This window comes from Sciurus carolinensis, chromosome 10 (genome assembly GCF_902686445.1).
Source record: "Sciurus carolinensis chromosome 10, mSciCar1.2, whole genome shotgun sequence".
NCBI lineage: Eukaryota > Metazoa > Chordata > Mammalia > Rodentia > Sciuridae > Sciurus > Sciurus carolinensis.
In genome coordinates this window covers 96,119,332-96,145,603 of record NC_062222.1, presented here as the reverse complement: position 1 = coordinate 96,145,603, position 26,272 = coordinate 96,119,332, and positions in this window count along the sequence as shown.

Genomic DNA, 26,272 nt, shown 5'->3' with positions numbered 1-26,272 from the left:
TTCCTTTTTTTCCCTTTCAGGGCAATAGCAGCTGCCTGCAATTGCTGCTCTCTAGGTAATGCTACCTTCCCTGTAGCCAGTGTTTCTATACCTTTGGTGCCCCCCGCCCCTCTCTTTCTTTGTACTAGGGATTGAACCCAGGGGCACTTAACCACTGAGTCACATCCCTAGTCCGTTTTAAAAATATATTTTATTTAGAGACAGGGTCTCACTGAGTTGCTTAGGGCCTCACTAAATTGCTGAGACTGGTTTTGAACTCATGATCCTCCTGCCTCAACCTTCAGAGCCACTGGGATTACAGGTGTGCGCCACCACGCCTGGCCTGTTGCCATTTTCTTGTATTACATTCCCTAGGTCTTAAATGTCTGAATAGCGACTCATAGATCTGCATAACTATTTTATTTAAATAAAATATTTATTGTTTATTCCTTTTTTTAAAGGGAATCTCTCTATATATATTTTAATTGACAGATAATAATTGTAAACATGGAGTGACATCTTAATATCCATGTTCTATGTGTAATGATCAGGGTAACTGGCATAGCCATCTCCTCAAACATTTATTTTTTCTTTATGTTATGAATGTTCAAAATGTTTAGTATCTATTTTAAAATGTACAATTGTTTTCAACCACAGTTATTCTACTGCACTACAGAACACTGGAAGTTATTTCTCCTATTCAGCAGCACTGCAGTATTCTAAATACAGCTGTTCTTTTTAAGTATTAAAGAAATGAGATACAATTTTGTTTTTTTAAGTGAATAAGGGTTTGCCCCTCTGCAGGTCCTGGTTTCTGGGGAAAGGAACTTCAAAAGGTGGAGTCATTCCTTCGTGGGTATGGTTGGGTATATCTCTCTGCCACCTGCAAGCTGCACAGGCAATCAGAAGGGATTTTGACAGACACATAGTGGTTTCTTCTCGTTTTCATGTGGGAGTCCAAGGAAGTACAATCGCTGCATGCTCCCTGTAACAAGCATAGAATATTATGGTGTGTGGATAAGGGCAAGCTCCTAGCCCGGCAGGTGAACAACCATATCGACTTCATTCTCTCTGGAGACTTTAAAACTAGAAAGAAACCTCCACCTCAGGCCAGAGCAGCCCTTGATGAGGCTCCAAAGAGAAGTGGCAAACTCACCACCACACAGCACAAACCAAGTCGGAGACAGAAAGAACTGTCGCTTGAGAACAAAGGGAAAGAAAGAGACCAGTCAAAGAGACCATATCTACCCACCCACAGAAATCTCAGTGAAGAAAATGAGCTACACTTCTCCCACTGGAAGGCCTGGAGGGAGGAGACATTCAGGAAAACCACAGGGGCAGAAAATTAGATAGTTTATCTGAAAGAGGAAAAATGAGCCAGTGTGTGTGCTTGACATATGGCTAGAAGTGAGAATAAAGGTAAAACACCACTGTATACTTGGCATCAGAAGAAAGCTTTTTATCCAAAGATCGCAAAGCAGTTTGAGTCTATTAATTGACTTGTGAGACAGTTAAATTATTATTCATTTTTTATGTGGCATTGTATTCTGAAATTTGCTAAGCATTTTACAACTCAAGTACATTAGTTATTCCCCAAACAACTTGACGGATGTAGTGTAACCACTCCTGTTTGGGACACGTGGAAACTGACCCTCAGAGAAGTAAGGTGACATATGCAGGACCAAGAGGAGGCAGAGGCTTGGAAATGAACACATCGACTCTGAGTAAGAAATGGGGAACCCTAGAGAGGGCACACCAGTTGTCACTGAGGCTGGTTCTTCATGACATCTCTGGTGGGCAGAGTAATGGTTCCTGAAGTTGTCCACAACCGAATCTGTAGAACCTGTGAGTATGTTTATCTAACAGTAGAAAGGACTCTGCCCATGTGCTTGAGGATTTTGAGGTTATCCTGAGTTACATGGATGGACCCCGTGCAGTTATTGTCTAACAGTTCTGGAATTTTCTAAAAGGAGTGTTTACAAGCTCTGGGAGAGAAGCTATTTCAGTTTCCAGAGACTGCCTGCATCTCGAGGGGTCATGGGCCTTGTTTAGGAACCATGGAGGGGGAAGGGTCAGAGGAGGAGATGTGATGACAGAACAGGGCTTGGGATGGGGTGGCGCCATGAGTCCGGAAGTGGGGGCAGCCTCTAGATGCTGAGAAGGGCCAGGAAGCACCCTCTCCCCTAGAGCCTCCTGAAAACCCATTTTAGATTTCTGAATTCCAGAACTGTAAGGTAATAACCTTGTGTTATTTTAAACCACTGAGTTTGTGGTAATTTGGAACAGTAGCTGTAGGAAACTCACATAGCCTCTTGGAGGATTGGAGGACTCCACGTCTCCCTGACACTCCCAACACGCGCTTCCACTTTCTGAGTTATTTAGGTAACAATTACAGAGGATTTTTTCCCCCTTGCAAGAATAGGTCAGGTATATGTTAATAAAATCAATGGATTAATAGCTTGAAGAAAAAGAACATGGCAGTAACAACAGCAATAGTCATAGACAGTAGGTTTTGGGCTTCACGCCCAGTGCTAGGACAGGGTCTCCTGTGCCTTTTCTCTGGTGTCTTCTAACAGCTCTGAGTTAATCGTCTTTGTTCTACAGAGGAGGGAACGGAGTCAGAGAGAGCCCTTGGCTGGGGCTGGAGCTGGCCTCAGCCTGCAAGGATATCTGACTGTCCGCCACTACCGGAAATAGTTCTTCTAGAGTTTTCTTCTATGGTTGAAGGAGAGGATTGTGTCAAGTGTGCAGGCAGAAACACACAGGCAGTTGTTCGGCCTAGAAGAAGGTGCACTTCCTTGGCCAGGGGAGGTGAGGGATTCTCTCCTTCTCTTCTACTTGGTTTAGACACTACCATCAGAGGGCAATACCTCTCCTCCATTCGGTTTTTTTTTTTTTTTTTTTTAAATCAAAAAAGAGACTGATACCTCTTTTGAAATAAAAGCAGCAGTTTCACATTGTGCAATAAATGTCATTCCCTCCAGAAACAGACCACTATTTCCCGTGGTGGCGGAGAGTCAGACATCCCTGCGGCTGAGGCCAGCTCCAGCCCCAGCTGAGGGCTCTCTCTGACTCCAGTTCCCTCCTCTGTAGAACAGAGACGATTAACTCAGAGCTGTTAGATGACACCAGAGAAAAGAATAAATGTCTTGCCCACAGAGGCCAGGGTGGAGGGGCGGGCTGGGTGAGATCAGGACAGCCCGGATGGCAGGACCCACGTGTTAAAGAGACGCGGCTGGAACTAACATACCACTTAGCATCAGTTAGACCTGAAACAATCTAGAGAGTCATAGGTATTGCAAAAGGGACATCTGTGATAGTCCCCGTTCCTGAGGTGCTTTCAACAGTGCCGTGGACACTACTGCAGCTACTGCCTCGGCTGCACTTCTGCTGCGAGGGCCGCTGCGGGCACCCTGCGCTGCGCGGGCTGGCCGGGCTCCTACCCCTGCTCTGGGGACCACTCCACCTTGCTATCATTGCCACCGCTGTCAAATCACTCCTGCTCTCCTTACCCTGGGCGACCTCTGCTGTCATCCCTACGTTACGTCAGCAACCTCCGTTTCTGCCACCATAAGGGTGCTGTCACCACGACAGTCACTAACTAGCACCGCTGCCACTGTCGTCCCTATCCCGCCCGCCAAATGCTTCCGCTGGAATAAATCGCAGCCCAGACTTCCGAACCTTCGAAGAGGTGGGGCTGGAGCAGGTCCTCGGATCCGCCTGGCACAAGTCCCTCATCTGGGCCTTTCCTTTGGGCTGCTGCTACCCTTTGGCTACTGCTCAGGCTTGGACAGCGTAGCTGTTACTGCCCGGGAGCTCTCTGAGGTAGCAACTCTGCTTGCTCCACTAATCCTTGTCAGTGACAAATGCTCCTCGAATCCATTCCCCAATGGCCCTTTGAAGTGGACAAACAACTCCACAGCCATGAAATATCATGGTTTAAATAGAAGGTACTGTGTCAAATGTCAATAGCATTAGCCACAGGGACTACTGATCTTGGAACTAATTCAGATATTTTGGGATAACAACTAACATTTATTTGAGTCCTTATTATATTTTATCAAGTGCTGTTCTAAGTACTTAACACGGATTGACTTGTTTGCCACTCCATGAAACTCTGAGGTAGTTACTGTCATTAATCTCATTTTATGAATGAGAAAATCCAGGCACAGACAAGTTAAGACACTTGTTCAAGGCAACACAGCAAGTGGAAGAGCCTTGTAATTCCAGCAAAGACACTGCTGACCATAAACCAACCAACACCTGACTTTACATAACATTTTGGTTAAAGAGATCAAGACCTAGCAAAAACAACTGCCCATAATAGGTGCTTAGTAAATTCTAGATTGGTAAATGAACACATACACAACAAGAGGAAGAATGAGAGTAACCTAACTTATGATTTGTGAGTGAAGAAAGGCCACTCCAATTAATGGCAGGAAGAGGCTGACAGGAGAATCAAGGAGGTCAGGAACAAATTGATGAGGAGGTACATGCATAGAGAGCCTGTGTGCTGGAGCTTGAGGGATTGATCTTGAGGATTTCATGCTGTAAGGATTTCCTGGGCTTCCTGGGCCTGCTGGTGACTGGGGAAGTGGGAGGTCATTCAGGTGGGAGTGGGAGGACCCTGGACCTCTTCTTGGCCCCTCCTGGTGTGGCTCATGATTTAGTTCCATCTTCTACATCATCTTTCTCTGATGTGGACAGTGATTTGTTTGCTTTTTGTAGGAAATAAAATTGTGTGTCAAATTTAGAATTTTAGTGTTAGTAAACTTAAAATCCAATCCTTCTCATTTTACTGTTTAGGAAACCTCCCAAAGGGTCAAGTGACTTGACAAGGCTAGGATGCTCGAGAAGGTCATGTCCCCCCTTCCCCGCCCCCGGTTTTCCAGGCCTTACGTGACATGTTTAATCAGGGTTTTTTCCTTTGTTCACTCTGATGTGGTGACAAGTCTCTTGGACTAACTTAAATGAGCTGGTGCTTCAGATAAAGAGATTGGCTTGGCTTTTTGATAGTTGCCGTCCCGGCAAGTATAAGGTGAAAGAAGACGGGAGATAACAAGTGTGGACAAGCACGTTGAAAGAAGAGAAGCATGGGGCATGTTGGGGGGATGTGCATTGGTGTAGCTATTATGGACAAGATACATACAGAGCTCCCTTAAAGTTAAAAATGGAGCCATCATCTGATCTGGCAATCCCACTTCTGGGTCTGTATTCAAAGGAAATGAAATCAGCATTTTAAAGAGATATTTGCCTTTTTGTATTCATTGTAGCATTATTTGCAATAAGCCCAAATGTGGAATCATGGATGTGTACATCAGTGAATGAATGGATAAATAAAATGTGATATGTAGACATGACACTACCATTCAGCCTTAAAAAAGAATAGTATTATGGCATTTGCAGATAAATGGATGGAATTGGAGAATATCATGCTAAGTGAAACAAGCCAATCCCCCAAACCCAAAGGCCAAATATTTTCCCTGATAAGTGGATGATGGTATATAATGGGGGTGGGGGGTGGGGGGTGAGAGAAGAATGGAGGAACTTTAGATTACGTAGAGGGAAATGAGAGGGAGGAGAGGGGTATGAAAAATGGTGGAATGAGACAGACATCATTACCCTATGCACATGTATGATTACACGAATGGTATGAATCTACATCATGCACAACCATAGAAATGAAATAATGTACCCCATTTGTGTTCAATGAATCAAAATGCAGTCTGTAAAAAATAAAAAAATAATTAAAAAAAGAAGAAAAAACTCAACATTTGCAGCAGATGGAACCTGGAGGATACTGTGTAAATTGAAATCAGGACAGACACAGAAAGACAAATACTGCATGACCTTCTTTGTTAGTGGAATCTAGAAGAGTTGAACTCATAGAAGCAGAGAGTAAAACAGTGAGGGGCTGCGGGGCTAGGGGGATTGGGAAGCATTGGTCCAAGGTATACAGGTTCAGTGACACAGCATGAATAAGTGTTGGAGAGCTAATGTGCAATGTAGGGACTTTATTTAATGTATTACATAATTGAAAATTGCTAAGGGCATAGATACTAAGTGTTCTTGGTCCCCCCTCAAAGATAACAATGTGAGATGATGGATATGCTAATTAGCTGGATTTGATTTCATTGTTTAACAATGAACCCGTATTTTGAAACATCATGTTGCATTCCATAAATATTCACAATTTTCATTTGTCAATTATACCTTATTAAAGTTGGGATTAAGAAAAGGGGAGTTGGGAGAGAGAGAAAGATGGATCTAAAATTAAAAAAGAGAAGAAAAAATTTAAAAAAAGCTGGCTTGAGCTGGGGCCACAGCATACTTTGTCTCTCATAACACTGGCTACAACAAAGATCTAATTAGCTAATTAATCCACACTGTGTTCCCTTGACACAAGGTCATATAGCTTTCATCTTTAAGATGGACAAATTAAGGCAGCTTGCATTTTGCTTCATTTAATATTTAAAACCTCTTTATAAGGGAGGCGGCCCCAAAGAATTCCATTTGTACTCATATTAATATTGCTTAATTAAAAACATTTTTCAGCATTTTAACAAATAGAACAAGTACCTTAGCTGTAATATATATTCTTCTAGCAGTGAAATCTAGCCTCTTTACGCAGTCAACAAATGTGAGAGCATCATAAGATGGTAATAAATTATTTAGGGGATATTTACTTTTAATTATAATTTTCTCAATAAATTCTAAAATTTAATACCCAAGAAACTAAGATGACGTAGTTACATATAAATGTTTCTCACTAGACTCATTTTGGCTTTGTGCAAGTGACTACATTAAAAATTTCTCTTGTTCTTCATTTCCTCATTCTGTCCTGCCTGGCGTACAACTTCTCCATAACTGTGCATTCCCAAACTTCTGCCTTCACAGAAAATACCATCGCTGCTCTCCAAATCTTCCCTGTGATGATTACTCCTGACACAGACAGTGATTAAAGTAACTCACCTCTGGAACCAATTTGATATATAACAATAAAAACTCATCCAATTTCAATACCATCCAAGTGATCTAGCTATGTATCCAGTCTGTTATTGATTTTCCTACTTTGATAATAGAGCACAGCTTATCTATGTGTTTTCTCTAGCTTGAAAGAAAAAAAATGCTGTCTTTATCCTTACCCTACTAAACACTGTTATTTATAAGTGACCATCTAGTAGAAAAGACACATAGACAGTGCATTCTTTTCTACCAGGTGGGTAATCTAGTAGCCTGTGGTGGGGGATGGGCACATGCAGTTTGCTGGTTCAGTGGTCTACAACTCCATTTGATCCCAAGATTTTCCCTTCCCTCTTCCATCTCTCCCTCTCAGTATGCCATCCGTTGATTCTTGTGGGGTTTATATGAATTAGCACAGAAAATGGAACCCACTTGTTTGTCTTTAAGCCGCTTTCCTCCTTCACAGAGCTCATGGCAGAGAAACACGTAACTCCAGGAATCTCCTTTTATTTCTGACCCCACGGAGGTGCTGTTTTAATTTTTCCATTTTATAGACAGAAATACGAAGATAGCCAACTTGGGGGACTTGCTCCAGGCTACATATACCCAATCAAGGCTGCAGTCAAGAGGAATAAAGACATAGCAATAAAAGTCAGTTAAATGAATAAATTCACTGCCCGAAACACAGTATTAGTTGGAAGCACCAGTACCAAAGGACTCAAGGAGGGGATCGGTAACATTGTGGCTGATAGAACCTTAATGAGAATTTAAGGACGTCTAAGAGATGCTCCTGAGCTTCTGAGGCCATGGTTATGAAAGAAGTTGCAATTCTTTGCTAAAAGAATATTTCTTGGTACTCTTGTCAGACAGTTGATTTTGTTATGTTTCCCAAAATCCCTTTTGGTGTTTTATCTACCGGAGCGTTCATTTGAGACAAACAGCTTATGTTCTCTTTCTAGCCAAGCAGAAACCAGAATGAATGAGAAAATCACCTAAGAAAATCTGTCCTCCTGATTTCCCACATGAAGCTGGCCGGAGAGTCCCTGCTCCCCTGGCAGGAGCTTTCTGTGGTCTCCTCCAGTACCTGTCAACTGTCTGGCTTGTCACGGAAGTAGTGGCAGCAGCTGCTCCTGCTTCTTCAAAATAAAATCTGCAAATAAGTGTATTTAAGAAGTGTGTCCATCCTAGTTCATCTCCCTAGCTGTCTTCCTGAGGGGATTAAATTAGCAGTGTAACTGGAATCTTTTCTGAATATCATTGAAATCCAGACTTGACTCATTGGTGACTTTACTTATTTTTATTTACCTACATCCTCATTTGTATGTTTTTCTTCTTATTATTTTGAATGTTTGCTTTTACCAGATGTGGGCAAAAAGCCTGACGTAGTATAGCTCATTTAAACTCAAAATGATCCTACATATGGGTGTCATGACCCAGACAGGACAACATCAGGCTCGAGTGACTTGCCAAGGTCACCCAACTAGGGGGCATACACAGAGCTGCCCGACTCCAGTGCCCGTGTTTCTAATCAGAATGCTCTAGACCTCCCAACTGGGGACTTAATTGTTTGTCATCTTGTGGAGTCAAGCCTATTCTGTGGTCCTTAAAGGTGGACCACCCTGAAATGGGTCGTTGAAGGGCCTTGGGATCGTAACTGTTTTGTTTGCTTCCTCGGGGATAACAAGAGGCGTTCTGTGAGCTCAGTTTTCACATGACCAATCTGGTTTCAGTGAGTATTGATTTGCCCCAGACCTCCGTGTGTGTGTGTGTGTGTGTGTGTGTTTCTCTGTCTTAGCGAGTCAGCAATTACTGATGATCAGGATTTTTCTTACTCCCTTTTTCCCTTTATGCCAATGTCAAGTTGAGTCTAGTAGTTCTCCTAGAGATTTCTTCCTCTCAATTCAATAAAGACGAGTGGAACATATTAGAAGAAAACACAGGGAAAACAATCCACATAAACTGCTGAAAACCTGCACACATGTTCGTGAAGAAAGTGTGCAACACAGACGGGGCTGTATCTCTGAGCAGATTGATTAATTGAGCAGATTGATTATTTGAATGAGGCTGATGGTCTCATTGTGGAAATTTCAAGGCTTTGATTCTGGATATGAGCTCTGAATTAATCAGGGTTCTCTAGAGGAACAGAACCAACAGGATGTCTGATTATAAAAAGGGGATTTATCAGATTGGCTTACATGACCAGAAGTTGGATAGTCCACAATGGCTGTCTGTAGGCTGGAGAGCTGAAGGAACCAGTAGCTTCACAGTCTAAGATGTTGACGCCTCAGAGCAAGAGGGATCAATGATGCTACTTCAGTCTGAGACTGAAGGCTTCTGGAAACTCCCTGGAGTATCACTGGCAGAGTCTGCTTTCGAAGGGTGAAGGAGCTGGAGTCTGATATCCTCAGGCAATCGTAGTAGCAATCAAGAACCTGTTCAAGAAGAATTGTGCTTGCATCTGCTGCTGTTTCCTTGTTCTTCCAACTTTTATTCTATTCAATCCTCCAACCTGTTGGACAGTACTGCCCATGCTTAGGGAGGGTCTCCACTTCAATTTGCTCTCCCACATGCCAATCATTCCTAGACGCACCCTCATTGATACACCCAGAAGCCTCTTAATCTTGGTCATCCCTTAATTCAATCAAGTTGATAATTCTGATTAACATTTACAAGCTCTATTATTGCCTTTGGCCTGGATGGGCTCTCCTTCACCTTGATGGACAGTCTGTTCTGGAGCACATCTTCCCTCAATGCAGAAGGCAGTTCTCTTTCTGGTTCCATGGTCCCTCCCTGGAACAGAGGCCACCTGTGCTCTGACTTTCCTTACCTTGTTTTAAACCCTCCATTTGCAACCTGCACTGATGCTTGGCTTTTTCACTCCTTGGCTTAACAAGTTGCTGGAATTGTTTCTCTAAATGTTCCAGAGCCTCCATCTTGGGAACCTCTTTACCCCAGTGCTGATTCCTATCATGGAAGGCAAAAAACCTGTTTTTCTTCTAGTTTTAAAACTTTGCGTTCCCCGTTGGATTTCTTATTCCCCTTCAGTTTTAAGGGCTCATTTGTAAGTCTGGGGTTACTGAAAGAACTCTGCTTATTACCAGCTGTGCTAGTTCCCTTATTTTCTCTTTGGGGACTCACCCAACTAGGGGAATGAGTAACGGTGGAAAACTACCTCACATGTATAATGACAGTAATAAATGTATGAGAGAAAGCGTTTGTTTTCTATATACCTTCCTCATGCTTTTATGAGACATAAAATAGGAACTTGGATTGTCAATGAGCTTTAGGGTAAATAGACTTTATTCCCTCAGGATGTTTCCCAATCTGGATCTCAGTCTCACACACATTCTTGGAAATCTCGTAAGGGCGGGTAACAGTTATGACATTTTGGGTTGCAAGTAAATGAGATCAACTTGATTCTAAGGCACAGAGGGGACATATGGAAAATGCATTGGACGCAAGGGGGTCATGTCCAAAAAATGAACATGAACCAGAGTCAAGAAGCCCGCGGATCTGGCCACGTCTGTGGCGGTCACCTGCTGTGGGAGTACATTTCATCTCTCCTTTTGCCTTTGCTTCACCTGCTCAAAATTAAGGTGAGTGAGAGCATCTGTCAGCTGACCTTGACCTTGTGCCAGCACTGTCCATCAGAGCCTGAGGAGAGGAAGGAAGAAGACCCAGTGGCTCCTTAGTGGGGGCCTGTTGGAAGACTCCAAGAGCATGCTGGAGGAGATATGGGTTCCTCAAGGAGCAGGGCAGGCCGGACACTAGATTACCATCCTAGACAAAATGTTGGATGGCCAGTGGGTCCAATTTCTTCTTCAGCAATGTTTTTTATTTTTTTAAATTTTATTATTTATTTTTTTTGCGGTACTGGGGATCGAACTCAGGGCCTTGTGCTTGCAAGGCAAGCACTCAACCAGTTGAGCTATCTCCCCAGCCCCCAATGTTTTTTATTTTTAAATCACAATTAGTATTCTTAACCCTGCTCCCAATCTCTGAATTCCTCCCTTTCCTCCCTACTTAAACACATACTTTCCAGGCCCACAACTGCAGTAATACTGTTCGCATCTTAGACAGAGACCAGAGTCATTGCTACAGTGCAGAGTCAGAACTGGATTCTGAAGATTGATGGGCTCTCAGGCTGCAGACCCTCTGATGACTGGATCTCCTCTGGGCAATGAAGCTGCCTCCTTTGTCTCTTCTCTCGACCGTCAAGCTTGCACCACAGTAATAATATTTAATAAGAGCAGCAGTAAAACTATGTCATTGCTTCTCTGATGGTCAGAGTGGGATGCAGCTCTAAATAAAGCAGGAGCGATTGTCGTGCAGATAATGCAGTTGTTTTAGTTCTTTCACCTTGAAGAAGGGTGAGGTGGCTTGAATGTTGATTGATGCTTGTCTTGAAGCCTGCTGGAATAATGCATTAGGTGTTTGGGTGGAAGTGTGAGGTGCACTTGATCATGTATTAAACATTCGTGAGCTATTTGCTGCAATACATTCTGACTGGATCTTGAAAAACAGCTTTGCTCATTCAGGATAAAGGAAATACAGTTTTTGTGTTTTGGGTCCCTCTACCTAAGTCAGGAATTCTTCTCTCTCTCTCTCTCTTTTTTTTTCCCCTGAGGATATCTAAGCACTTTACCACACTTGTCTGTCTTTTTCTCGTGCCATCCCAAAGTAAGTGAAGACTTGAAGACTCATGATACAGGGAACCTTATTTAAAAGAAATGTCTACATACGAGATCTGAATTATAACACAAAAATTGGGAAGTTATTTACGTTAGCAAAGGACTGTCTTTTTGGCTTTACAAAGGATTCACATTAGAATTTCTTTAGTGAAGTTCTTTACTGGATGAAGATATGGAAACTCTCAGAAGTATATCTATTACTTAAAATAAGCTGTGTTTCATGTCATTCAATGTTTAAGTTATTTTTATTTTTTTCCTTTTGTTGGGCATGATAATCATACATAAAGTGGGGTCTATTCCCTGTACATATTCATACAGGCCCACACTATGACAGTATGATTTGGGCAGTTTCGTTCCCCTGTACCTTCCTTTCCTCTCTTTCTCCCTTGTCCGCTTCCTCTACTCTACCAGTCTCCTTTCATTTTCATGAGTTGCTTCCCTGTCATCCAATTTTATGACTGAAGAACTAAGAATCATTCAGGAAAATGTCTTGGAAATGGTGTGTGGCTCTAGGAAGAAGATCCCGGAGCAGGAATCACTCTTTTATTCTTCTAGAAAGAGAATGACTTCTGTAGCCATATCTAGGGAGACCCTTCCTTCCTGGATCCTGGGAGACTGCCACACCAAGTCACGTCACAGTTGTAAGGTCATTTTACTGTAGGCGGTAGCATTTTCACACTACGTTGTGAATAAGACATCATAATGATGGTTCCAGATTTTTGCTTTGGGAAAATTAAAAAAAAATTTGGGGGGTGTACTGGGATTGAACTCAGGGGCACTCAGTCACTGCGCCACATCTCCAGCCCTATTTTGTATTTTATTTAAAGACAGGGTCTCACTGAGTTGCTTAGTGCCTCACTTTTGCTGAGGCTAGCTTTGAACTCATGATCTTCCTGCCTCAGCCTCCTGAGCTGCTGGGATTATAGGCATGTGCCATGGTGCCCAGCTAGAAAAAATATTTCTAATGTGTTTAACTTCCCCAATTCACAGATTGAAAGCTAATCCCCAAGAAGATGGAGTCAGGAGGTGGGGCTTTTGAGAGAGATTAGGTCATAAGGACAGAGTCATCATGAATGGGATTAGGGCCCTTGTAAGAGGCCTGGGGTGCTAAATGGTCCTCCTCTGCTACATGAGGACATACAGAATGTGTCATTTATGAGGAAAAGTTACTCACCAACACCAGATTGTACCATGAACTTAGACCTCCCAGTTACCAGAACTGTGAGCAATAAATTTCTGTTGTTTATAAGCCATTCAATCCCCGTTATTCTGCAATAGTGGCCCTAACTAGGACAGATTCTTAGAGGAGTATTTTTGTTTTCAACCCCAAATACCATTTATTATATTCCACCTATTTCTTTTTTTTTTTAAAATTTGTTGTTTTTAGACCGATATGACAGTAGAGTATATTTGACACAGTTACATACATGGAGTGCCACCCATTCCAATTAGGATCCCATTCTTGTGATTGTATGTAGTGTGGAATTACACTGGTCATGTATTCATTTATGAGCAAAGGAAAACTATGTCTGATTATTTTTATGAAAGTCATGTGATGGTTGAAAACACCTTTTAACCAGGGTAGGCTCTCCACACAGCCTGTGCAATGGCTTCTGATGCTAACCCCCCCAACGTAGACTGGACTGCACAGGAGAAGGGCACAGCACGCACTGAGACTGCCCTTGCCTCAGACACCAGCTGTAGGCTGGGGCTTCCCAGGTCATGCTCACTTAGGACCAGTTTGGGATTTTTTACTCCCCCCTCACATTAAATAATTCACTAAAATGATTCATAGAACCTAGGAAAATGTTATACTCATGATTACAGTTTTTCTATGTTGAAAAAAAAAGTATATTTAAAATAGCTGGCTGGACTCTGTTCGATGATCCCAATTTTGTTGGCAATGTCCAAGGCATCATAATCAGAACCCAGTTGAATGTAAACCTTCTTCTCTCCCATCAGGCTTGATCAGGGTGTTGACCTCGGCCACATCAAGGTCGTAGAACTTTACAGCGTGTTTGGTCTTGACATCACAAGGAACACCAGTGCGTTGTCTTCAATCTTCAGTCTTCTTCCTGGCCAGCTCAGTGGTCAGGGAACTGATGGTGGTATAGTGGTCAAACTTGTTTCTCCTGTGGGTGCTTTTTTGAGGATATTTGGGCTGCCTCTTGAGCCACAATGTCTTGGGCTGCTGAAGGTAGGTGATGTGCAAATCTTCTCCTTCTGGCTTTGGATGCCTTTCACCCCTGCTTTCTTGGTCTTCAAAGCTTTTGCTTTTGCTTCAGCTTTGAAAGGGGCAGGAGCTTCCTTCTTAGCTTTCGGCGCCATCTTGGTTATCTGTTTTCTTACATGATTATATGCTATTTTACACGTCATCATTACATGGTTAAAGGTTTATTGTAGCAGGAAGGTTGTAAATCAGAATAACCCAAAAGAAAAGTTGCAGAGCATGAGGTCAGGGAGAATTCAAAACACAAAGATTCTGGTGTCCTGCCCCTTAGAGTCAGGTGTACCTCTCTCCCAGCACACAAATGTGTCACAAAACACTTGGAGTATTGCCAACCAGGGAGGTTCACCCAAGCCTCTGTGTCCAGAGTTTTTTAAAAATTTTTTATTTTTGAGGGTTTATTATACAGACATGATTGAATTATTGGCCAAAAGGTTGAACTTGGCCTATACAGTCCCCTCCCCAGAGGCTCATAGACCCAACCCTCTAATCACTGCTTGGTTGTTCTGGCATAACCAGCCTCCATCCTGAGTCATTTCATTGGCTTAAACTCTTTAGGGGACAAACATGAGTCACCTCTTTAGCATATATCCTGAATAACTAAGTCACTCATTACTCTGGAAGTTCCAAAAATTTAGAGGCTCCTTTCCAAGAATTAGGGACAAAGGCCAGTTAGATTCTTTTATGTTGCTTCTGGCTTTTGTCTGTTCTGGAGTACGACTAACAAGCTGCTAATTCTATTTGTTTTCCTCTGACAGGGACTTCAGGCTGAACGGAGGTCGCTAATTGGTTTAGAAACATGGCAACAACATGGGCTTGGCATTTAGGTCACCTGGGTTTATCCTGGTTCCACCACTTACTGGCTCGATGGTCTTGGGAAAACGACTTAACCTCTCTAAGCTCAACTTCCTCCTCAGTGAATGGCAGCTTACCTTGGTGAACCCACTGAGGTCTGTCATAATGGTTAGCACAGTTTCGGGCACATGGAAGCTCAGGGTTTGGCATTCATGACTGCTTTGGATTCTAGAATAGTTATTGAATGTTACTAAGTAAACTTTAAAGGTGGTATACCCTACGTATCTCCAGGCCAGTAGTTTTATCAGATTTTTAGTTTTCAGAAGTTGATCTCTCTGTCGGAAGGAATTCTTTCACAAAATCCAAAATCTAGAAAGAAGACAAAATCTATACAGAGCTGACCTCCTGTAGTGGAGGAGGGTCAGGCACACCAAGTCACACTTTTATCTTCAGAATGTTAAAGCGTGTTTGATGAAGTCAGTTTGAAAACTGGCCTAGGCCATGGCCAATCTACCTCCCCTGACCTCCCTCAGGTAGCTCCTCAGAGCAGAGTTAACAGAGCACCTCTGTTCCATGTCAAAGTCAGGCCGTAATTTTCTTATTTCAGTTTATCCATGAGCAAAATGGGGGATGATAATGCCAGCTCTATTGTGATGGCAAGTTAGATAATGTCTGTAAACTGTTTTGAGTCTTTAGAGATCAGTTTTAGGGGCAAAGGTTTTTCCTGTCCTTAAGTTCTAGCTTGCTTCTTTGAATATATGTAATCTTAGGATAACATTGGAAGCAATGACTTAACCAGGAAGGAAAAAATGTGCTCTGTTTAATGGGGAAGAAAGACGTCTAAATTAGAATGATTCAGAAAACCTGTTAGGAGACCAGGGGAGAGAACTGTGGAAAGCTGTCTGTGGAACTGGGTTATGACTTGGTCCTTCATTTCTTCCTGTAATGAAAGGTCCTTTGCTAAGTGAGACAAACCTGTTCCATGGGTTCCCTGTTCCGGCATAGTCCCATGTTGTGTCACAGACAGGCTTGATGTAGTCATTCTGCCCCACAGATCAGTCAGTCATGTTCCTTAATAGCACGGGCTGTGCCGTTAGATTGGAGTTTGGTCCTGTTTCTGCCACATTACTTGGGGAAATTCTGTAATTCATTTGAGCATTTGAAGAAGGGAAATATTAACTGTGTAAGTTAGCTTCCTGTTGCTGTGGCAAAATACCCAAGAAAAACAACTTAAAGGGGGGAAGATTATTTTGGCTGATGGCTTCAGAGGTTTTAGTCCATGGTCACTTGGCTCCGTTGTTTCTGGGTCTGTGGTGAGGCAGAATATCACGGTGGGGAGGGTGTGCAGAGCAGAGCTGCAAGCAGAGACAGAAAAAGGAGGAAGGAACCAGGGACAAGATATACCCTTCAAGGAACAGTCCCATGACCTATTTTGTCCAACTGGACCAGACCTCTTAAAGTTTTCACCTCCTTCCCACGGCCTTGGAAACAAAACCTTTAACACATGGGTCCTTAGAGAACATTCCAGACCCAACTATAACAATAAACACTATCTCCAGGGATTATATGGGATAATAAATACTCTTAATACAGTGTCTACTACATAGGGAATAATCCTTAGAGAGCAGTTATTTTAAATATCATCAGTATTTATTATGGATTGTAAGTTTGTTATCATGGATGATAAATTTCTGTCTGCTCATCTGTGACACTGATCTGAAGTTCTAAAATCACCAAGAAGTTAGAACTTGTGAGACACTGCCCTTCCAGAGCTAAAAAACTTGAATGTAGGAGAGATTTTGATTTGCTTAAAGGTGTTCTGGGAGTCCTTGTTATCTAAGTCTTCATTATCTGCACCCTTGTAGTTACAAGCTTTCACGAGGGACCCGAGCTTCTTATACTCATCCCAAAATGAAGTGGCTGCTTACAGTCTGAATCCTCTTTTCAGCACTCCTTGGTTATAATTAGCTTCCATCTATGCTCATCTCATTAACATCCTTTTTACTAGTTTCTTGTTGATTGCTGTAAGTTGTTGACTTCAGACAATGTAATAAAAAGACAAGGAAAACTGATTGCAAAGTAAAATCACAGACTTTGTAAAGTGTGCTGGATTCCATGAAGGTGGTTACAGTGATGTTGGAGAACTAAAGTGATAATGAATCAGTTATTAATTCAACAGATAATTTATCGAGCACTTACCATGTAGGCTCCCAAATACAAAAATCCAGCCCTCACCAACCCCCAACATGCCAAAATTACACAGCACCACTGGTGAGTGAATGTGGTGAAGTTGAGCCCGTTAACAGCCAGAGGAGAAAATCAACAGGAAGATGATGTGGTAGATGCTTCTGGGTGGTTTTAGGTTCTTTGACATTCCTCCACAAAAGGTAGAGCCTAATTCTTCTGCCATTGAAAGTGGGCTGGCTTTTGAGATTTTCTTCTAAAGAGAGTGTGACAGAGGTGATACTGTGTGACTTCACAGGCTAGGTTGTAAAAAACGGACAGGCTCTGCCTACTTGAGTGGCCATGTTAAAAAATCCAGGCACCTCGAAGCTGCCACGCTGAAGTAACCCCATGGTGAGACCTGAGCAGGACCGAGAAAGAAGCGTGATGGTCCCTTGCTGTCTGGGGCCCTAACTGTTGAAATCTGCCTTGCCCAAGAGCCACACGGTGACATTGGAAAACTAAAGTGATATTGAATTGGTTATTATTCCCTAATGTAGTTTGGAAAAGAGAGAATTTTTGCAGAATGGTGGAATTTAGCAGAGGGAGAATGTATAGATCTCCTTTCCTTGCTTCTGGGCATGGTTTTCTCCTTGAAGGTTAGAGCCAACATTTTCATTGCAACATTTTCATTGGTACCAGAGATGAGAACTTTTGATTTGGTGACACAGAAATAAAGCTAAGTTAAGTGAGCATAAACGCTCACAGTGAAGGCGTTAACTAGGGTATCACCCAAAGTAGGTAATTGGGGCCTCTTCTGAAGGGAGACAGCACTGAATGGGAGACTAGGTGACTCCTCCAAACAAAGGGAGAGGCAAGTTTTATTGATTCGCCGGGGAGGACATGGTCAACCTGTACTCTTGCCGCTGGTGCCATCCTTATGTGGACACTGAGGCTCGTGGCTCAGTCTGGGCCTTCTCATAGGTTTGAAGGACTTGCGATGCTTGAGCTCCCATGGCTGCGGAAGAAGCACAATTGTGGGGTAGAAGAAAACACACACCGGGTCCAAGAGGCAAGCAGCATGTCCATGTGCAGGGCTGAGCAGAATCTGACCCAAAAGTTAAAGCAGCAAAGAGAACACACTTAATATAAAGACAGAGATCCCATTCAAATGGCCCATCAGATGTCTGCAGACCCAAGTGAAGAAACAGTAGCCTTCAAGTCCCTGAAAAGTATCCCAGGCAACCATTATTTTCGTAACCCACACATCAGAGGTGTTATCCACAGCAAAGCAGGTGGGCAACTAATAACGTATTGCTCAGCTCTGTGACCTCCCAAATTAATGATTTTTAAGTTGACTAAGAGTGAAGTTGGAGAGTTTATTCCAGTTTTCCCCTGGTAACAATTTCTTCTTGTGCAACATTCTGCTTCTGCGATTTTATCAGGGTCTCACAACAGGTCTGTTGAAAGGAACACTGGCCAGAGGAGCAATACGCCAAGCTACCGAGAGTCATGGTTTATGGTGCTCAGGGGTTTATTTCATTGTTTCCAGTCTTTGTCTCACCATGGTGCTCCCTGACTGTTTCAACATACGCGAATGCATGGCCCATCATCCCAGCCTCTGCCTGACCTCTCCATCTGGTGACAAGTGGAGCAGAGATGAGCTCTTGCCGATGTGCCCTGTTCAAATTGTCCATTTGTGAGCAAAATAGGTGTTGTTATTTTAAGACACTAAGTGTGAGGGAATTGGTTGTGTAGCCATAATTGGAAAGCTGCCTCAATGAGAAAGATAGCCCTCCAGTCTGAAGTGGTTGCAAAGGCATTGCCTGACATCAGGCTAACATCATAACAAGAAAATAGAAGACTCTTTGAATATTTTTTAGGAATAACTTTCTTTGTAATCATTCTCCTAAAGTCAAATGGGAAATGATGAATGTTAAATTGGATTGTCATTCAATTTTGAGGGGGAAATAAATGAAAAAAATACCATAACTTATATTAAGACACTATTTAAAGATGTTTAGAGCTTACCTTTTGGTAAGTATAAGGCATAATACACATATCCTCTGAATTCATACTTTCATTTTTCTAAGTAGAGTCCTAATCAAATCCTCCATGCCCACCATGGATTATACCCCAAATTTGTTTTCTACTGAAGTGGAGTCACATTAATCAACATTTTCCCATTTACCTGTTTTTTCAGGACATCCTATAGTAGTGATGAGAAGTGGAGCAGGATTAATGAGGAATTCTGTTCATTTTGATTCTTGTACAGTGACTTTCTTCTGGAGAACTCAGGAGAAAGTATGTTATAATCAACCCAAAGCATTACTAGAAAATCACTTATGAGGAAGAAGAAGGACATGAAGGATCAGTGTTGTAATTAGGTGTTGTAGGGAGGTGAAGGTCCTATCCTATCAGAGGGTGCTTCAAACCCAAGAAGCCCTCATGATCTTCCTGAAACAAAGGCCCTCCAATCGGAAGTGGTTACAGAGGCCTTGCCTAACAGACTAGCAACACAATCCATGGTTTGTTAGAACAAGCTTTTAACCATCAAGATGTATGTGCAACTTAGAAAAAGCATCACATAGAGGATAAGGGGTCACCCATTTGAGTTTGGGAACTAAACTGCTTTGAGTTTTTGTTTAGCAATCGAGGTCCCTTAGGATGAAACTGACATTTTCATATTGATTGCTTTCTTCACTAATGTAGTTAGGGAGAAGAGAGAGTTTTTGCAGAATGGTGGAATTTAGCAGAGGGAGAATGTATTAGACTTCCTTTCCTTGCTTCTGGGCATGGTTTTCTCCTTGAAGGTTAGAGCCAAGGGGATTCTTTATCTTGCAACATTTTCATTTAGGGCAATCAAACACCGTAATCTGTAGTCTTCAGCTTCAGGGAATCTCAGGCTTCAATAAAGAGGATGGTATTTTATTATCTCCTTGGGTTGTTTTTGGAACTTTGAAAAAAATTACACAAACACTTCCACTAACTGGACGACTGCAACAGTGCAGAACAAACCACTTGAGTCCACTTTCACTTAGGAAAGCGATTTTCATTGTTCGGGACACTCATAGTAAGGATTCTTCTACAAGTAGATTTTGGTTCTCTTGGAACCTTTTCTGTAAGTAGTTGGCACTTCTGGGGGATGCAGTCAGCACTTCCATCTTATTGAGGGCACAGAGAGCGGAGGTGCAAAATCAGAGGAATCGCTCATTGTAGACAAATGGAGGACTCCAGTATTTTGTTTTTCAAGTTTTTACTGTCCGACGCACAGCTCCTTTACCTGCTGCGAGCCTTTTTCTTTTGTGAATGAGTCAACACCTGAAATCTTTTAGGAGCGAATGTAGGAAGACCTGCCTGACATACCTGCATGTGGAGTCAAAGTCTCAGTCCCCAGACTGGGCTTTGTGCTACCGCGTGACCACGCCTGAGCAACTAACCCTATAGCATCTCAGTTTCCACGAGCCTTGCAGCTAGGACCGGAGGCTTACGTGAGGACATTTGCTGTCCTCAGACAGTACCTGGTGTATAGCAGATGTCCTCTGAGTATTAGTTAGCACCCCATGGGTTCCTCTGGGCCTTCCCTTTCTTATTGGCATGATAGGAGTGTGACAAGCATCAGAAGCATATGACAGGGAGACTAATGCAAGAGACAGATCCAAGGCGTGTGGCCGTTTACATCCACATAGGGATGAAGAGGGGTGTCTGCAGAGAATAAGCAGAGGTGCTCTGATTAAGTAGCCTTTGAGATATTTTGCAATCATGCAAATCATCAGGGTCATCAGGTGATTTAGGGTTAAGGATGAATGTTCTTGCTACCAACGTGGGTCTACCTTTAATCCTAAAAGCAGAAGGGAACATCACTGTCATTTTTCAGATGTGGGCTTATTTCTTAGGTCTGTGGCAGATTACTAGTTGGGATATTGTAATAAAGTAAGAAATAGTTATTTAGTCTTTATCTCAGGACCCTGGCACAAAGCTTCTAAAACCCTTGGAATTTCCCGAGTGACTAGTGTAAGCTCCTTTCCACCATAACTGAATGTATGCTAGGGAGTTATCTCCTGGAAGATGAGGACCAGAGGAACCGACTGTACGACCAGAGGTTGGGATTTTTGACCCTACCCCCTGGCCAGGGGAGGGGAGAGGAGCTGAACATTGACTTAATTACCAGTGATCAAGGATTTAATTAATCACGCTGTGTAAGGAAGGCTCCACAATAGCCCCAACAATGGAGTTTGGAGGTTTCTGACCTGGAGAGTGTGGAGGTGCTGGGAGGGTGGCCTGCCCGGAGGTGGCGTGGAAGTTCCATGTTCCTCCCCTAAACCTTGCTCTGCAATTTCTTTCACTTTCCGTTTCTGAGTTGTAGCCTTTATTATGAATCAGCTTTTGCAAGTAAACTGTTTCCCTGAGTTCTGTGAGCTGTTCTAGCAAATTATCAGGCCCAAGGAAGGGGTAGCGGGAATTTCCCATTTAAATAAGCCACTTAGAAGCATGGGAAGCCTAGACTGGAAACTGGCATCTCAAGTGGTGGCGGTCTTGTGGGATGGAGCCCTTAACCTGTGGGGTCTTCACTAATCCTGGGTAGTCAGTGTCAGAATTAAATGATCAGGACACCCAGCTGGTGCCTTCAGAGAGTTGGAGAATTGCTCGGTACAGATAACTAACACAGAGCTGTTGACTTGGCTCAGTGGTAGAGCATTTGCTTAATGTGCGTGAGGTCCTGGATTGCATCCCCAGTATCACAAACAAAACAAAACAAAACAAAACAAGACCCTCAGTGCACTTGGTGTCAGAGTTATTCGTGGGACTGGGGATGTGGCTCAGTGGTAGAGCACTTGACTGGCTTATCTGAGGCTCTGGGTTCGATCTACCACACACACACAGACAAGTGTACATTTCAAAGGTTGTTTTTTATAAAAATAAAGTGTTGTGTGTCATAAAAAGGTTTTCTTTTACTGGTCCCCACTTCCTCTGAACACTGAGGGTGGTTTTTGGGCTCTTGTATCTACTTACCTGGAGCAGTCTAGCATCTTGCCCATTCAGTGTGCAGCCAACAGGTTTTTGCCTGGGGCTGGTGGCACCAGGAGGGTAAGATGCTGAGCAGCAAAGTGCTCCAGGGGACCCAGTGTGGGAAAATGCTAGTCATAAACCAGGTGCAAGGGGCAGGTGGGTGTGTGCAACCAAAATGGCTTCTTCACCGGCAGCAGAGGCCCCCACCACTGGCACACTCAGGGATTAGTTATGAGGGGTGAGCAATACAGGGCAGCAGAGGGACAGTCAAGGAAGAGACAGCCACAGGTCAACCCATTGGAGAAAGACAGGCTTTGAGTCATTAAAACTAGATTTGACCCCAGTCTTGGAGGTCATTTCTTGAAGTTGCATCTGATGGAATAGCTGTGAAACTTGTGCTTGGTTTTGAGTTCTTGACTTACTCCTCTATCTTTATCTTTAGACTGCTTCTCAGTCTCTGCTTCTCTTAGTCTGTACTTTCCCTTCCTGTCTCTTTGCCTAGGTTCCATCTCTCTGCTATCTTTCTTTTTCTCCTGTTTCTCATTCTCTTTATATAACTTCTCTATCTCTGCATCTCTCTCCTTTCTGTCTCAGAAAAAGCAGGTTTTCTGACTCCTTTGTCTCTCAGTACTGATGATTGAACACCAGGGCCACATACATGCCAGGCAAATGCTCTACCACTGAGCTACATCCTCACTCCATTGGTCCTCTTTATTACATTAAAAAATTAAGTGAATAAAAGCAATCTACTCCCATTTCCTAAATAAGAATTGCTGGAATCCGGAGACTACCATCTCTCGTTGGCGGAGTATTTCCTAATGTTCTAAGCTCTCGCTATTTTATTAGCTTTCATCAATCTGCATAGAAATTCAATCTGGAGGAATGCAGGGTAGGAATGATCATCCTCATGTTTTAAATAGTTAGGTCTCAGAGAGTTGGAGACTTGCCTGAGCTCAGTCAGTCAATGGGCTGGTGGCCCTATTGAAGCCAGAGCATACACCCCAACAAGAGGGACCCTGCCCCAAGATGGATCCTCATCAGGACTAAGATTTCCCAACCTGACTCAATTGGTGTGGTCTGGAATAGAGAAGCTGGGTTCAGGCTTAGTGTCAGGACCATAGACTCTGAACCTTCTTCCTTACAACTAATTATATCAGCGAAGATTACTGAGGAGAACACCAAGAGGGAAAGAAGGGTGGGTGAGAGGAAGAGGAAGGAGCCTCACAATGACCAAAGGAAGGGTGTGCTTAATTTCTGGGAAGCTGGAATCAAACATTTCAGGTCCCAGCTAAGATCACCAACAAACTGTGATCTTGGGCAAGTTACTTAACTTTTCCCAGCCTCCATATCCTCATCTGTAATGCAATAGGGTTGCTTGTGAATATAAAAGGAGACTGTCCCTATCAAAATACCTAGCATGTTGAAGCAAGTATTCAATGAATGATGATGCAAATAAACTCTGATTTATTTTGTTTTTAACATTAGCTGAATGGGTTGCCTCCTGAGTCACTGCCCGGAATCAAGGGATATTTTCTGAATTCTTTTATTAGCTTGGTGCCAAGTTCTGCAGAAACAAAAGCCAATAAAACCTATTTTCTGAACATAAGGCCTGTTGGGTAACACACACCATCGTATTTCTCTGTCATTTCAGTATGGTGTGACTGATGTGCGTAGGTAGTGTAAATGCAGGGTGGTATGGGAAGGCCATACCAAGATGGTGCATCTAGCCAAGACTCCCCCAAAAGTGGACCTGGTGCTCCTCTGATTTGCATACCCCAGGCCTACCCACCCAAGACTTCCATCTTACCAAGTGTAGTGGACTAGAGTAGCTGAATAGGATGACCTCAATAGTATGGCCCCACCTGCCAGTGGGTTGAAACCCTTGTCTTTGGGTCAGATGCCATTGCTGAAGACACTGGCCTATGGACCAGTCAGTCTTCCTGGAATTTAGAATACTAACAAAAAAAGAAGACTAATCTTTCTAGTCTTTTCTTTGATCTTTTCTCTCCCTGCCACACTGCAGATGAAGGTGTTTGGCAGCAGAGAGTGAGCAATGCTTACAGCTTAGAGGGCTTCCCATCAATGCAGTGAGCACTGGCCAGTATACTCACATTTTGTGGAGAGCTACAAAGTCATTTTCAACAGGCCAGGGTCACCTCCACATGAGTCTGTCCTTATAATAATGCTTACAGAAAAAAATGGCAGGGTATAGAAATGACAAAGCAGTGGCCTGCTCTACACAGCACGGGGAGGAGGCTGGGGCGTGTCTGAGGTTCTGGTTCCTCAGGGGCAGCATTGACAATCACGCTGCACAGCTGCAGGTGGTAGAGGGTCTTACTGTCTAGGACTGATGACGGGTGTGTGATGTGCCATGTCCTCGCTCACCTCTCTGTCTTGTTATTGCCTGGAATATAGCACTGTGCTTCTGTTTATGTGTTTTCTCTTTCTTGGGAGCAAGAATGTTTTCTCCTGGATTAGACCGACAGTTTTAAAAGAAATTATTGGAATTGAAACGTAATGGCATGTGAAAACAACTCTGTGCTGAGTCTTAAAGGGAATTCACCGCAGTTGCTGATTTTGTTCTTACCATTGTGGATCCCCACACTATCCCACACGCACTTGAAACACCATTTACATTGGTTCAGAGTGGTTAGAAACACAGGCTCTGCCCTGAGGCCTGCAGCCAAGCGCCCTGGCTCCACCATGTACCCAGTGACTCTGAAACTGGGCCTTTCAACTCTCTCCAGTCTTTCAACCTGTTAAATGGGTTTAATATACCATTAGCCTCAGGTTCTGTGATAAGGAGTAGCTAATAATAAGAAGTGCAGCAAAATGCTTCCTGGCTCAGATTGAGCTCTACGTAAGGTTTACTATTCCATGCTAGATATTCTTCAAGGTGAAATCTAAACATATCTCATGTAGCAACCAGCATGTTGGTTCCAGAGTCAGCTGGCCTGTTCTGAATCCTGGTTTAGTACTTACGAGGTGTGTGACCTTGGCCAAATGATCCACCTCTCTGGGCTCTAGTCCTCTTATCTATGAAATGGGGACAAGTCAGGCTAGTTCCTTCAGAACAGAGTGGTGAAGATTAAATGAGAAATACATGAGCAAATCTCTGTGCCTTAGTATCCTTCAAGATAAAAAAGTGTTGATCATGCGACCTGCCCTGTGGGGCCGACGTGAGATTCGGTGAGGGCTAACCTCAGGCCAGGTGCTTAGGACAGTGCCGGGAACAGAGGAAGCACTGGGTACACTTCAGTATTTTTATTAAATGACTACTGCCTCATCACATCATTTTCATATTACTGTTATCATTTATTCAATGTGTTTGGCTATAACATTCATCTGAAGTAGCCCACATGTTCCAACTGGCCTGGCTCTGAATTTCCTCAGGCACTTACCATTTCACACGTCCCTCCCCCTGTTCGGGCCTGTTTATCCACTCTGATTTTTTATTGACTCAATCACTGTGTCCCTGGGTACCATCCACACGCACCATGTTAATGGCATGCTATTTGCTGAGTGAGGGTTTTCCCAACTTGCTGCAGCCTACGAACAGTCTCTAGAGCTCCCCCGACACAAAGAGCTCAGGTGTAATGCTATTAAAGCTCCCGGTGGACTCCTGCTGCACCTTGGTTTTGTGGCCATAACTGCTTTTAAGCAATTTCAGAATGTTATTAGCCTGCGGTCTCTGCTCAGGCGGAGAGAGTGAGCGTTAATTAATGTGTGCTTCCCATCTTGGGCTATTTGGAATCTTCGCTTGTATGTTTTATTTTCCATGGTGGTTGTCAGGACATATAAACTCTGACTCACATTATTCCTCCACCTCTTCAGAACTCCTTTCTGGAAAGAGCTATATACAAAAAGTGAATGGTAATAGCTTAAAAGTTCCCTGAACTCTTCATTTATGTATTCAGTATTTGAAGCATTTATACACACCGGGCACATGGGGGAGAGTAGAGGGACAGTGAGATGCCTTGGGGAAGAGAAGATATCATAGGGATGTGCAGCCCCATTTCCACAGTAGACAAAAGAAAATTCATGAATACGAACCATAACTAACTTAGTGTTGTCTCTCTGTGCTTTATCATGGTCCAACTATGCTGATTACAATGTAATGTTAATCTTTAAGTTAAGGATACTAACGGACAACACTCAGGCAGCTTTGTGTCCTAGCTTCTGTTCTAAATATTAATTTTTTTAGACCTTACAATAGGAAATGCCAAGTGTTAGTTTGAGTTCCTCAGAAGCCTACGTGGTGATTAGGATTGTAATATCCGCAGAGTGGACCAGGTACCTCAGAGTTATCTCACTCTAGAAGTGAGGGGGCTGGGGTATTTATATACCCACTTGTTCTGGGTAGTGATTGAGGGCCTCTCCCTGTGACTATTAAGTCTCTGGAACTTTCAGCTTGGGTGGCACAGGCAGAATGACTTGGCCGCCA